Genomic DNA, 12,680 nt, shown 5'->3' with positions numbered 1-12,680 from the left:
GGCAGCGGCAATTGGTAGTCCAGTCATCCAGAAAAGGGTGAGTTTGCGCGGGTATTGAGCACCGCGGGCTAACGGCCGTGACGGAGCTCAATCGAGCTCACAGCAGGCCAGGGTCTGTGACGGAGGACAGGCAGGGCGGCGAGGCAGCAACCCAGGCAGCACCAACCGCTGAACTCCACACACTGTCGGACAAAATTTGCAATTAGCCATCCATTTTCGTAAAACTGCCCATATTTGAGCTTTACATAGTTGATTTCTTGCATAAAAGTTTCATAAGTGAATTTGTAATGGAATAGCAGAGATCTGCGTGATCTAGATTCAGAAGACTACCTGATCTCCGGTCAGTTGTGTAGCCTATGTTAATATTGGAACATAACAAAGAGAGAGACTAGAGCCAAATGAGGAGGAGCTGCCGAGTTGAGGTCAACTAGGCGGCTCGTTGAGATTTGCCCATTTTCAGCGGCAGTTTCAAATTGTGAGATTTGCAGAGGAAAGAGGTGTCAATGGGATTTTGAGGTTCTATGTATGTCCTATTTACCCACCAAACTGTCATTTTTCAACTATGACAAGGTAAAATAGGTTTTGCATTCTATCACCCCTTTAAACCAATCACAATCGTCTTGGGCGGGGCTAAGCTCCGGACGGCGCCACGTGCCTCTGCTAAATAGTCTCAGGAAGGAACTGGTTTTGGTGGAACATGTGGACGTTCAAAACTAGTTTTAGTCGTGCAACAGAAAACTCAGATTGATAGTCTAGCTAGCTGTCTGGATTTACCCTGCAGAGATCTGAGGAGCAGTTAAACATAGTCCTCACAAATCAGCCGGAGGTTAGAACGCCAACACAGAGACAGAGGAAGGGGACGGACATCCGGTCGAAATAAAGGACATAAGGCGGAATTTTCCGGCAGCAATCCCTGGAAGTGGAAGGTCGAGGATATAGACTAGCTATATATACCAGACTAGTCAGAGACCAATACACCTTTAATTATTTTAGTTGATTTATTAGAGCCCAAACACCGACAGCGTCGGGAGGGGAAGGCTGATTATTTCCACAAACAAACTGTTGTACACTTTGCCTGAAAAGCGAGGAGTGGAAGTTAGTGTTAATGAGAGAGTGTGAGAGAGAGAGAGAGAGAGAGGCAGAGACAGAGAGAGACAGAGAGAGACAGAGAGAGAGGGAGAAAGAGATATATACAAATCATATTCTAATATTGGAGATTAGTGGTTGTAATTGAGCTTCATGGTAAATTTCCTGAGTATCATTAGTCTGTCTTCTGCTCACTTTTAAGGCAAAGAGTATAACTGTTCATTTGTGCAAATAATTAGCCTAACTCCTTGAATGGTATGATTATAATGGTTTCATTTCAGAGCAGTGGTCAGTAAATATATTTTTAGGCTGCTTACTCATTCAGTGGTCAGTAAATATATTTTTAGGCTGCTTACTCATTCAGTGGTCAGTAAATATATTTTTAGGCTGCTTATGCATCAGTCGGTCTGAGATCGTCTGCCACGCTTTCTCTCTCTGTTTCATTACAGCTTTTTTACAAATAATGTCTTTCACGTTAACATACTTCATAAGAAGCTGCTGCTCACTCTGTGTAAAGGATGAACAACACTGTTGGGAATTAGTAAGGGTACAGATTCAATTATTGGCAATTTATCAAAGATGTTTTACCAATATTAATAAAGTTATGAATATGTGTAATAACTTTACCAAATTGACAAACAATCAAAACAGGGCACCACCCTGGAATCAGGGACCAATAACTGAGCTGTGAAAACAGTCTCATAGGTGGTGTTCTCTTTAAAATACAGATCTTAATTAATTTGATTAATTTATCTCATATTTATAAAGTAAACAGGAAGGGTGAAACTAGAGCCCTGACCTGTTCAACAAGCTGTTACTACAACATATACACAAATAATCACTAACTATAGTTCTTCAATCAATAAACCTATTGACTTATTACAACTACAACAAAGGCAAAAGCATGCAAACATGTGGTGTGTGTGTGTGTGTGTGTGTGTGTGTGTGTGTGTGTGTGTGTGAGAGAGAAATAGAAAGAGAGATAGAGGGTGAGGTGATGAGACCACGTGGGTAGCTAAGCCACGCGAGATCAAGATGGAGGAAGAAACAACGCGAGATGGGGTTAGCTGATCTGCGTATGTGTTGCATGTCTGTTAGGTTAGTGTGTAAAAGAGGAAATCAAAGCCCACTTTAGAGAAAGAAAAGTCTCTTGGGATCTTGATTTGGGAGGAGATGATAAGAACCAATGGTCTGGTTGACTCAGGACTCTGACCTAACTGAGACCAGAGGAGAACAGCTGATCTCTGACAGACCACAGCTCTCACATCTGAAGAAAGAGGAAATGATGAAGATAAAAATCTATTTATAATCCAATCAGATGTGTTGATGTTTTAAATGTGTAGCTTAACATTACTATGTCCTAATGAATGGTCTGTCCCCTAAAATGAGTATCGTTTAAAATGAGTTGTTAGTTCTCTGTGCAGTGTAATTTTAATATTAACCCTTGTGTTGTCTTCCCGTCAACAATGAAAAAAACACTTTTGTTGTCTCAATGTTTCAGTCACTGTTAAATAAAGTTTAGTATTTTACATTTTAGTGTTTTTAGTCACTTTTTATGACGTTTTATTTTGCTTTTTCCCAATGTATTTCTCACTTTTTCAATGTGTTGGGTGCTTATTTTTGACGTTTTGTTTGGGGCATTTTCAGCCTTTATATTGACAGGACAGCTGAAGGCATTAAATGAGAGGGGGGGGGGATGGCATGCAGCAAAGGGCCGCAGGTCGGAGACGAACCCGGGCTCTCTGCGTCGAGGACTAAACCTATATCATGTTTTGCTGTCTTTCCACATATATTTCAAAAAAGAAACTTTACATGAACCAAAGGTACTTTTGTGACTTTAATTTCATTCCTCTGACTCTTAAAATGTACTGTGTAATTTAGGTTAGAATTAAAGAAAATTGAGAAATGTAAATACATGAATAAGACTTTATATAATAAAAAATAGACTAAGTAAAGACAGAAACATGGACAGCACTTCTGCTGCTCTCATTTCAAACCACAGACTGAGGCTATCTTCATCACCACTGTCATCTTCATCACCTCACAGCTGACTGACTGAGAGCTCTCTTCATCCTCAGTCATCTTTAGAACTGATCAGATGTGCACTGAGCAAAGAGAGATGCAGCTTCTCTTCATCTGAAATGTAATCTATTACCTCCCCGTACTAACATGTCTGCAGTGCATCATTTAGGATCCTGTTTACTGTCAGAACACAAAGTGACATCATTTCCTGACAGGAAGCATCACACACATGTTGAGGTATCACCTGTTGTTGGTGACAGATCAGACTAAAGAGACTTCAAACATCTGCATTTGGAAACATGCTTCACTCTCTGCTCCTTTAACGTGTGTGTGTGTGTGTGTGTGTGTGTGTGTGTGTGTGTGTCTCTATGTGTGTGTGTCTCCGTGTGTGTGTGTGTCTCCGTGTGTGTGTGTGTGTGTCTCTGTGTGTGTCTATATGTATGTGTGTGTCTGTGTGTTTGTGTGGGTGTGTCTATGTGTGACTGTGTGTGTGTGTGTGTCTATGTGTTTGTGTATGTGTGTGTGTGTGTGTGTGTCTATATGTATGTGTGTGTGTGTGTGTGTGTGTGTGTGTCTCTGTGTGTGTGTGTGTCTATATGTAAGTGTGTGTGTGTGTGTGTGTGTGTGTGTGTATGTGTGTTTCCATGTATCTGTGTCTATATATATGTGTGTGTCTCCGTGTGTGTGTGTGTGTGTGTGTGTCTGTATGTATGTGTGTGTGTGTGTGTGTGTGTGTGTGTGTGTGTGTGTGTGTGTGTGTGTGTGTGTGTGTGTGTGTGTGTGGACATCTTGAAAATGCATTGAACTTTTTCTTAATGCTGGATGATTGATCTAATCCCAGTCATGATGTCGCTGTGTGTGAATAACTAACCTCATAAACTGTGTGATTTAAGGAAACTAAAAGGTGAGCTGTGTGCGTCTCACTCAGTGTCCACTCCAGTCTCCACGTTGTAACAGCCTTCACTTTACCCACAGTAGAAACCACAGAAGAAGACACTGGGTCTTAAGAAGCTTGGTGTTTTTCACACTTTAAAATCTGTAACAGTAGTAAACATGTCCCGTGTCTTTTTATTTCAATTACTTTTCTTTCTCTCTCTGTCTTCATTCTTTATTTTCTCTACTCATTAAATTCTTCCTTTCTTCCTTTTTATAGACAAGTTTTTATGTTTTTATATTCTATATATTTCGTTGAACTTTTTTAAGGAACCCAAAATGTTGAGGGTTTTCTGGGTTTCTTTAGAATGCCATTTTTTATTTATTGTTTGGTGCATTTATTTATTTTTCAATCACAGTATTGTATATCACAATATGACTTATCTACAAATTCTGCAGCCATATTTCTTATTTTTTAATTATGAATGTGTTTCACATGTAACAACTATTTTAAATTTTGATTTAATTTTACATCACATTGAAGAATAAATCTTATAGTTTTCTGACAAACACTGATCCAGTTTGAGTCCAGACTACATCTGGAGACAAACTGTTCAGACTGACAAACTGAAAACTAACAAAGAGTTGTTGTGATTTGTTTTCAGACAAACACAGAAAACAAGTGAACTGATAGAAATTCAAAACTTCTGTTATGGATTTAATTTTAATAGATTTACATTGTAGAAGAATGAAATAGATGAACTGACCTCAGAGTCTCCAGTCTACAGTTTGGACTCTCCAATGCAGCACACAGCTGCTTCACTCCTGAATCCTTCAGGTTGATGTTGTCTGTCAGGTCCAGCTCTTTCAGATTGGAGGGGTTGGACTTCAGCGATGAGACCAGAGAAGCACAGCTGATCTCTGACAAACCGCAGTTCCTCAATCTGAATAAAGATCAGATGTGTTGATGTTTTAAATGTGTAGCTCAATATTACTATGTCCTAATCAATGATCTTACCCCTAAAATGAGTATTGTTTAAAATGAGTTGTTAGTTCTATGTGCAGTTTTAATATTAATGCTATGTTGTTTTGCTTTCTTTCCACAAATATAAAAAAAAAGTTTACAGCCTTTGACTATTTTCCTTCTATTGTATTAAGCCAAAATACCCCCGCAACTAAAATGTCCTACTTCACCATTAACTGTCAAGCTACTAAACCTGTATGGAAATTAACACCTCTGATGAAATGTTAAATTAGTATCATACAACACAAGACAACACAGTCTCTCTCTCTCACACACACACACACACACAAATTGTCCAGTTCTGGTGGTTGATGACCACAGATATGTGCTGATCAGCTCTCATAACGGGTCAGGTGGGTAGCACACTGCCACGAGTACATGACGCTAATGTCTGATTACTCCACATTGTCATTGTGATATTTTGTGATTACATTCTGAATCTGCAGCTTTCTCGGCCAGGTAAATACAGCAGTACAATGTCTTCCTCTGATGTAGATGTAGCCTAAACTGTAAGTCAGTATATGGCTATACAGTGGAGTTGTATATGAAGTGGTTTGGGGTCCTTCTGTAAGTCATTTTGGGGTACAATTTGGTTTTTAAGAATTCTACAAGCAGTAATACCACAGGCCAAGCAATCGGCCGTTCCAAACAGGCACATTTTCAACGGGCTCTGTACTAGTCTAAGTAAAGATTGAAACATGGACCTTTAGTTACTTCTACTGTACAGTGCAGTTTTTATATTAATGCTATCATGTTTTGCTTTCTTTCTAAATACATAAAAAAATGATATATTCCATGAAACAAATGTACTTTTGTGACTGTAATTTCATCCCTCTGATGCATAAAATGTAAACTGTGTAATATAGGTTAGAATTAAAGAAAATTTACAAATGTAAATACATGAATAAGACTTTATATAATAAAAAATAAAGTAAGTAAAGACAGAAACATGGACAGCACTTCTGCTGCTCTTATTTCAAACCACAGACTGAGGCTATCTTCATCACCACTGTCATCTTCATCAACACACAGCTGACTGACTGAGAGCTCTCTTCATCCTCAGTCATCTTTAGAACTGATCAGATGTGCACTGAGCAAAGAGAGATGCAGGTTTTCTTCATCTGAAATGTAATCTATTACCTCCCCGTACTAACATGTCTGCAGTGCATCATTTAGGATCCTGTTTACTGTCAGAACACAAAGTGACATCATTTTCTGACAGGAAGCATCACACACATGTTGAGGTATCACCTGTTGTTGGTGACAGATCAGACTAAAGAGGCTTCAAACATCTGCATTTGGAAACATGCTTCACTCTCTGTGCTCACTTAATGTGTGTGTGTGAACGTTGTGTTCTGACAGTAAACAGGAACCCAACATGTTTCTTTAGCAAGATATTTTTTATTTACTGTTTGGTGCATTTATTTTTGTAATCATAGTATTGTAAATCACAATATGACTTTTCTACGAATTGTGCAGCCCTATATCTTTTTTTTTATTATGACAGCATTTCACATGTAAAAACTATTTTAATTTTGATTTAATTTTGCATCACATTGAAGAATAAATCTTATAGTTTTCTGACAGATTGAGTCCAGACTACATCTGGAGATAAACTGTTCAGACTGACAAACTGAAAACAAAGAGTTGTTGTGATTTGTACTCAGACAAACACGGAAAACAAGTGAACTGATAGAAATTTAAAACTTCTGTTATGGATTTAATTTTAATAGATTTACACTGTAAAATAACAAAATAGATGAACTGACCTCAGAGTCTCCAGTCTACAGTGTGGACTCTCCAATCCAGAACACAGCTGCTTTACTCCTGAATCCTTCAGGTTGTAGTTTCTACTCAGGTCCAGCTCTCTCAGATGGGAGGGGTTGGACTTCAGAGCTGAGGCCAGAGGAGCACAGCTGATCTCTGACAAACCGCAGCTCTCCAATCTGAATAAAGAACAGATGTGTTGATGTTTTAAATGTGTAGCTCAACATTACTATGTTCTAATCAATGATCTTACCCCTAAAATTAGAATTGTTTAAAATGAGTTGTTAGTTCTATGGGCAGTGCAGTTTTAATATTAATGCTATCATGTTTTGCTTTCTTTCCACATATATTTAAAAAAAAGGTTTATAGCCTTTGACTCTTTTCCTGCTATTGTATTAAGTCGCTGTGAGCTGGCAGAACATAATGTAATCTAAGAGATTACTCCTTCACAGCGCTGTGCAATGCGAGAAAAACTCAGAGCTGAACCGGGCCGATACATCAGTTTTCATCAGACTCACCTTGGGTCGGGTTAATTAAGTCTACTGCTAACTTACAATACTAATAACATTACATTCTGAATCTGCAGCATTCTCTGTCAAGTAAACACAGCAGTACAATGTCTTCCTCTGATGTAGATGTAGCCTACACTGTAAGTCAGTAGTCGGTTATACAGTGGAGCTCAACGGGCACTGTACTAGTCTAAGTAAAGATAGAAACATGGACCTTGGGTATACGGTTTCACCGTCCAAACGAAGCCAAACGAGAGCCGTTTTCAGATTTGTTCACCCTGAGACCAGGTTTCAAAAAAGTGCGTTTTCAGGCAGTGCATTTACAGGATTCGTTTGGACGGTCGGCCCAAACGATGCAAAACATGCGTTTGCACAACAAAACATTTCCGTGTGGATGGCCCCTTAAACTTCTGTTATGGATTTAATTTTAATAGATTTACACTGTACAAGAAAAAAATAGAGGAACTGACCTCAGAGTCTCCAGTCTACAATTTGGACTCTCCAATCCAGCACACAGATGCTTCACTCCTGAATCCTTCAGGTTGTAGTTTCTACTCAGGTCCAGCTCTCTCAGATGGGAGGGGTTGGACTCCAGAGCTGAGGCCAAAGAAGCACAGCTGATCTCTGACAAACCGCAGTACTCCAATCTGAATAAAGATCAGAGGTGTTGATGTTTTAAATGTGTAGCTCAACATTACTATGTTCTAATCAATGATCTTTCCCCTAAAATTAGTTTTGTTTAAAATGAGTTGTTAGTTCTATGTGCAGTGCAGTTTTAATAGTAATGCTATCATATTTTGCTTTCTTTCCACATATATTCAAAAAAAAGGTTTACAGCCTTTGACTCTTTTCCTGCTATTGTATTACGTCGCTGTGAGCTGGCAGAACATAAAGTAATCTCTGAAATTATTCCTTCACAGCGCTGTGCAATGCGAGAAAATCTCAGAGCTGAACCGGGCCGACACATCAGTTTTCATCAGACTCACCCTGGGTCGGGTTAATTAAGTCTACTGCTAACTTACAACACTAATAACATTACATTCTGAATCTGCAGTGTTCTCTGTCAGGTAAATACAGCAGTACAATGTGTTCCTCTGATGTAGACGTAGCCTACACTGTAAGTCAGTAGTAGGCTATGCAGTGGAGTTAGACAGGTACTGTACTAGTCTAAGTAAAGATAGAAACATGGACCTTTAGTTAGTTCTATGTGCAGTTGTTATATTAATGCTATCATGTTTTGCCTTCTTTCTAAATACATTAAAACAATTATTTTTTTTAAATTAAACAAAGGTACTAAAGACAGAAACATAGACAACACTTCTGCTGCTCTCATTTCAAACCACAGACTGAGGCTATCCTCATCACCACTGTCATCTTCATCACCACACAGCTGACTGACTGAGAGCTCTCTTCATCCTCAGTCATCTTTAGAACTGATCAGATGTGCACTGAGCAAAGAGAGATGCAGCTTCTCTTCATCTGAAATGTAATCTATTACCTCCCCGTACTAACATGTCTGCAGTGCATCATTTAGGATCCTGTTTACTGTCAGAACACAAAGTGACATCATTTTCTGACAGGAAGCATCAGACACATGTTGAGGTATCACCTGTTGTTGGTGACAGATCAGACTAAAGAGACTTCAAACATCTGCATTTGGAAAATGGCTATTCGAGGAGATGAACAAAGAGGCTATTTAACCCCAAGATGGTGGCGGATAGTGAGACTGGGTTGCAGCACCACGTGACGGGGCATTAGAAAGAAAAGTCTCTTGGGATCTTGATTTTGGAGGAGATGATAATAACCAATCCTCTGGTTCACTCAGGACTCTGACCTAACTGAGACCAGAGGAGAACAGCTGATCTCTGACAGACCACAGCTCTCCAATGTGAAGAAAGAGGAAATGATGAAGAAAAAAATCTATTTATAATCCGATCAGATGTGTTGATGTTTTAAATGTGTAGATCAACATTACTATGTCCTAATCAATGGTCTTTCCCCTAAAATGAGTATTTTTTTAAATGAGTTGTTAGTTCTATGTGCAGAGCAGTTTTAATATTAACCCTTGTGTTGTCTTCCCATCAACCATGAAAAAAACACTGTTGTCTCAATATTTCAGTCACTGTTAAATAAAGATTATTATTTTAGTGTTTTTACTCACTTTTTTCAACATTTTAATCGCTTTATATGACGTTTATTTCCGCTTTTTCCCATTTTTGTCACAGTTTCAATGTGTTGGGTGCTTTTTTTGACGGTTTTGATGCTTTTTTTGTGGTATTTATCATTTTTTTCATCGTTTTTTGTTGTTGCTTTTTTAAAGTTTTGGCTTTTTTTGTTATTTTAAAGTTACATTGTGTAAAAATGTCTCCCATCTAGCGTTGAGTTCATTTATTGCAATCAACTCTCTCTCGCCACGCAGTTCAAAGTATGTATTGCAGCTACGGTAGCCTTCACGCTTCAAAAAGCGAAAGTGTGCAAAAGGCCGATGTGGAGGTGTGGGGGGAGAGAGAGAGTGTGGGGGAGAGAGAGAGTGCGGGCTCAGGTGAGCAGGCAGGGAGGGACTGATTGTCACACCTGTAGCCAGTTGTCTAATCAAGCGCTCCCTTTTAAAAGCAGTAGCGAGACGGAGCGGGGGGATTTTGCCGACACTGAGAAGTGAAGACGCTGACACTGAGAGGAAAAGGACTGTCATGGTGAGAGAGACTGAACAGGGGGAGTTTTGACATTCTCCACTGAGAGCCTTGGGCCATGTGGGAGCCAATGAACTCTGGGAGATCTGTCTGCCACAATATGCTCCGTCTATGTGAAGTGGGCCAATAAAGAGCTGTGGAAGACATTCCTTCCCGCGTGGGGGGTGTCCTGTGTAACCAGAGGTCCTCAGCAGCAGAGCTGCTACAGCCGTCTATCAGCTGTGGTTGTTGGAGTGCATGTCGGAGAGTGGCGTGGACGCTTCACACCACGAGCCGGCACGCCGCACGGCACCCGATGGACCGGAGAGAGAGGAAAGAAAAGGAGACTGCAGCGGTCCGGAGGATAATTAACTAGTTGGGATTTGGTGCATGCCTCCAAAGCAGCTCCAGTGTTCACTCTTTTTTCTGATGACGCCGGTCTCTCGATCTTTTGAATCTCCATTTTCTTATTCTGGGTGAAGAAGAAGAAAACTCCTGTTCCTGAAATTTGGATTTTGAAATGTGTGGTCCTCCATGTTTTCTTCAAACTTGCCACCGGGGCCGGGAAGCTACGATACCCATTAGCAGCATTAGCAGCATTATCAGCAGCTGGGAGTCGAAAACGTGAAAGGTGGAGCAGTATGTCCTGTATATCCCTTACCGGCTGACGTATTTCAAGATGGATCTTGACTATGGAGTGCAGTTCATGCAAGCGCAAATGTAAAATTTAAAGCCAATAGCAATACTTGGAATGGTGGTGGTGGTAAATATTCATAAAAAAGGACACGTTTGTGAAGGGCAATACAGAGTCTGATAATGAACAACTACAAACCTTACACAATCTGGCTTTAAAGATACTTTTTGGGGCATTTTTGGCCTTTATTTTGACAGGACAGATGAAGACATTAAAGGAGGGGGGGCGGGATGGCATGCAGCAAAGGGCCGCAGGTCGCAGACGAACCCAGGCCCGCTGGGTCAAGGACTAAACCTCTATATATGGGCGCCGCTCTACCAACTGAGCTATCTTGGCGCCCGTTGGCGTGTTTTTTTTTTTTTTTTACATTTTCGGTGCTTTATTGACGTCCAGTATTTTCTGATATAAAAAAAATTGGAAACAGGTCAAATTTGACCCGAGGACAACATGAGTTTTAATGTTAATGCTATCATGTTTTCCTTTCTTTCCAAATATATAAAGATATAGTACATGAAACAAAGGTACTTTTGTGACTTTAATTTCAAAGAAAGAGAGATGCAGGTTCTCTTCATTTGAAATGTAATCTATTACCTTCCCCGTACAAACAACGTTACAACGTTCTCCACTGTTACAACGTGGAGACTGTAGTGTCCACTCCAGTCTCCACGTTGTAACAGCCTTCACTTTACCGACAGTAGAAACAACAGAAGAAGCCACTGGGTCTTAAGAAGCTTGGTGTTTTTCAGACTTTACCAACAGGTTGTACAAAGTATAATTTATAACTTAATCAATAGTTATTTTATTACACCCATCCTTAGTGTGGCATGTAAAATGTATTATTTTAATGAGAATTTGTATTTTTCTTATTTGTTGTTCTATTTTCCATTTGTGCTGTTGAGCAAACCAAACAAATCTTTCTCCTCTATCATTTAAAAAAATCTGTGACAAAAATATCTTACTTTAGTAAACATGTCCCTTGTTTTTTTTTCTACTCATTTAATTCTTCCTTTCTTCCTTTTTATAGACAGATATTCTATATATTTTTTTGACCTTTTTTAAAGGTTTTCTGGGTTTCTTTAGCAAGACATTTTGTATTTATTGTTTGGTGCTTTTTTTGGAATCATAGTATTGTAAATCACAATATGACATTTTCTTCAAATTGTGCAGCCCTATTTCTTTTTTTTTTAATTATGACTGTTTCACAGGTAAAAACATTTTTTAAGTTTGATTTAATTTTGCATCACATTGAAGAATAAATCTTAAAGTTTTCTGACAAACACTGATCCAGTTTGAGTCCAGACTACATCTGGAGACCAACTGTTCAGACTGACAAACTGAAAACAAAGAGTTGTTGTGATTTGTACTCAGACAAACACAGAAAACAAGTGAACTGATAGAAATTTTAAACTTCTGTTATGGATTTAATTTTAATAGATTTACATTGTAGAAGAATGAAATAGATGAACTGACCTCAGAGTCTCCAGTCTACAGTTTGGACTCTCCAATCCAGCACACAGCTGCTTCACTCCTGAATCCTCCAGATTGTCGTTGATACTCAGGTCCAGCTCTCTCAGATGGGAGGGGTTGGACTTCAGAGCTGAGGCCAGAGGAGCACAGCTAATCTCTGACAAATTGCAGCTCTCCAATCTGAATAAAGAACAGATGTGTTGATGTTTTAAATGTGTAGCTCAACATTACTACGTCCTAATCAATGATCTTTCCCCTAAAATTTGTATTGTATTAAATGAGTTGTTAGTTCTATGTGAAGTGCAGTTTTAATATTAATGCTATCATGTTTTCCTTTCTTTCCACATATATTTAAAAAGGTTTACAGCCTTTGACTACTTTCCTGCTATTGTATTAAGCCAAAATACCACTGCGACTAAAATCCCCTACTTCACCGTTAACCGTCAAGCCACTAAACCTGTATGGAAATTACCACCTCTGATGAAATGTTAAATTAGTTAACGATCATACGACACAAGACCGTCTCTCTCTCTCTCTCTCTCTCTCTCTCTCTCTGCACACACACACAC

At 39.2% G+C, this 12,680-nt stretch overlaps 1 protein-coding gene and 1 pseudogene across 1 annotated transcript in view; one reads left to right on the top strand and one right to left on the bottom strand.

Moving 5' to 3' along the window:
• Positions 1-12,680, top strand: part of LOC120552600 (NACHT, LRR and PYD domains-containing protein 1-like) — a 735,215-nt gene that overhangs the window by 413,087 nt on the left and 309,448 nt on the right.
• Positions 1-12,680, bottom strand: part of LOC120552570 — a 39,583-nt pseudogene that overhangs the window by 6,661 nt on the left and 20,242 nt on the right.

The sequence above is a fragment of the Perca fluviatilis genome, chromosome 22, assembly GCF_010015445.1.
Source record: "Perca fluviatilis chromosome 22, GENO_Pfluv_1.0, whole genome shotgun sequence".
In the NCBI taxonomy this organism is placed as follows: domain Eukaryota; kingdom Metazoa; phylum Chordata; class Actinopteri; order Perciformes; family Percidae; genus Perca; species Perca fluviatilis.
Note: the sequence above shows the minus strand (reverse complement) of the source record. Positions and strands in the feature narration are given on the sequence as shown.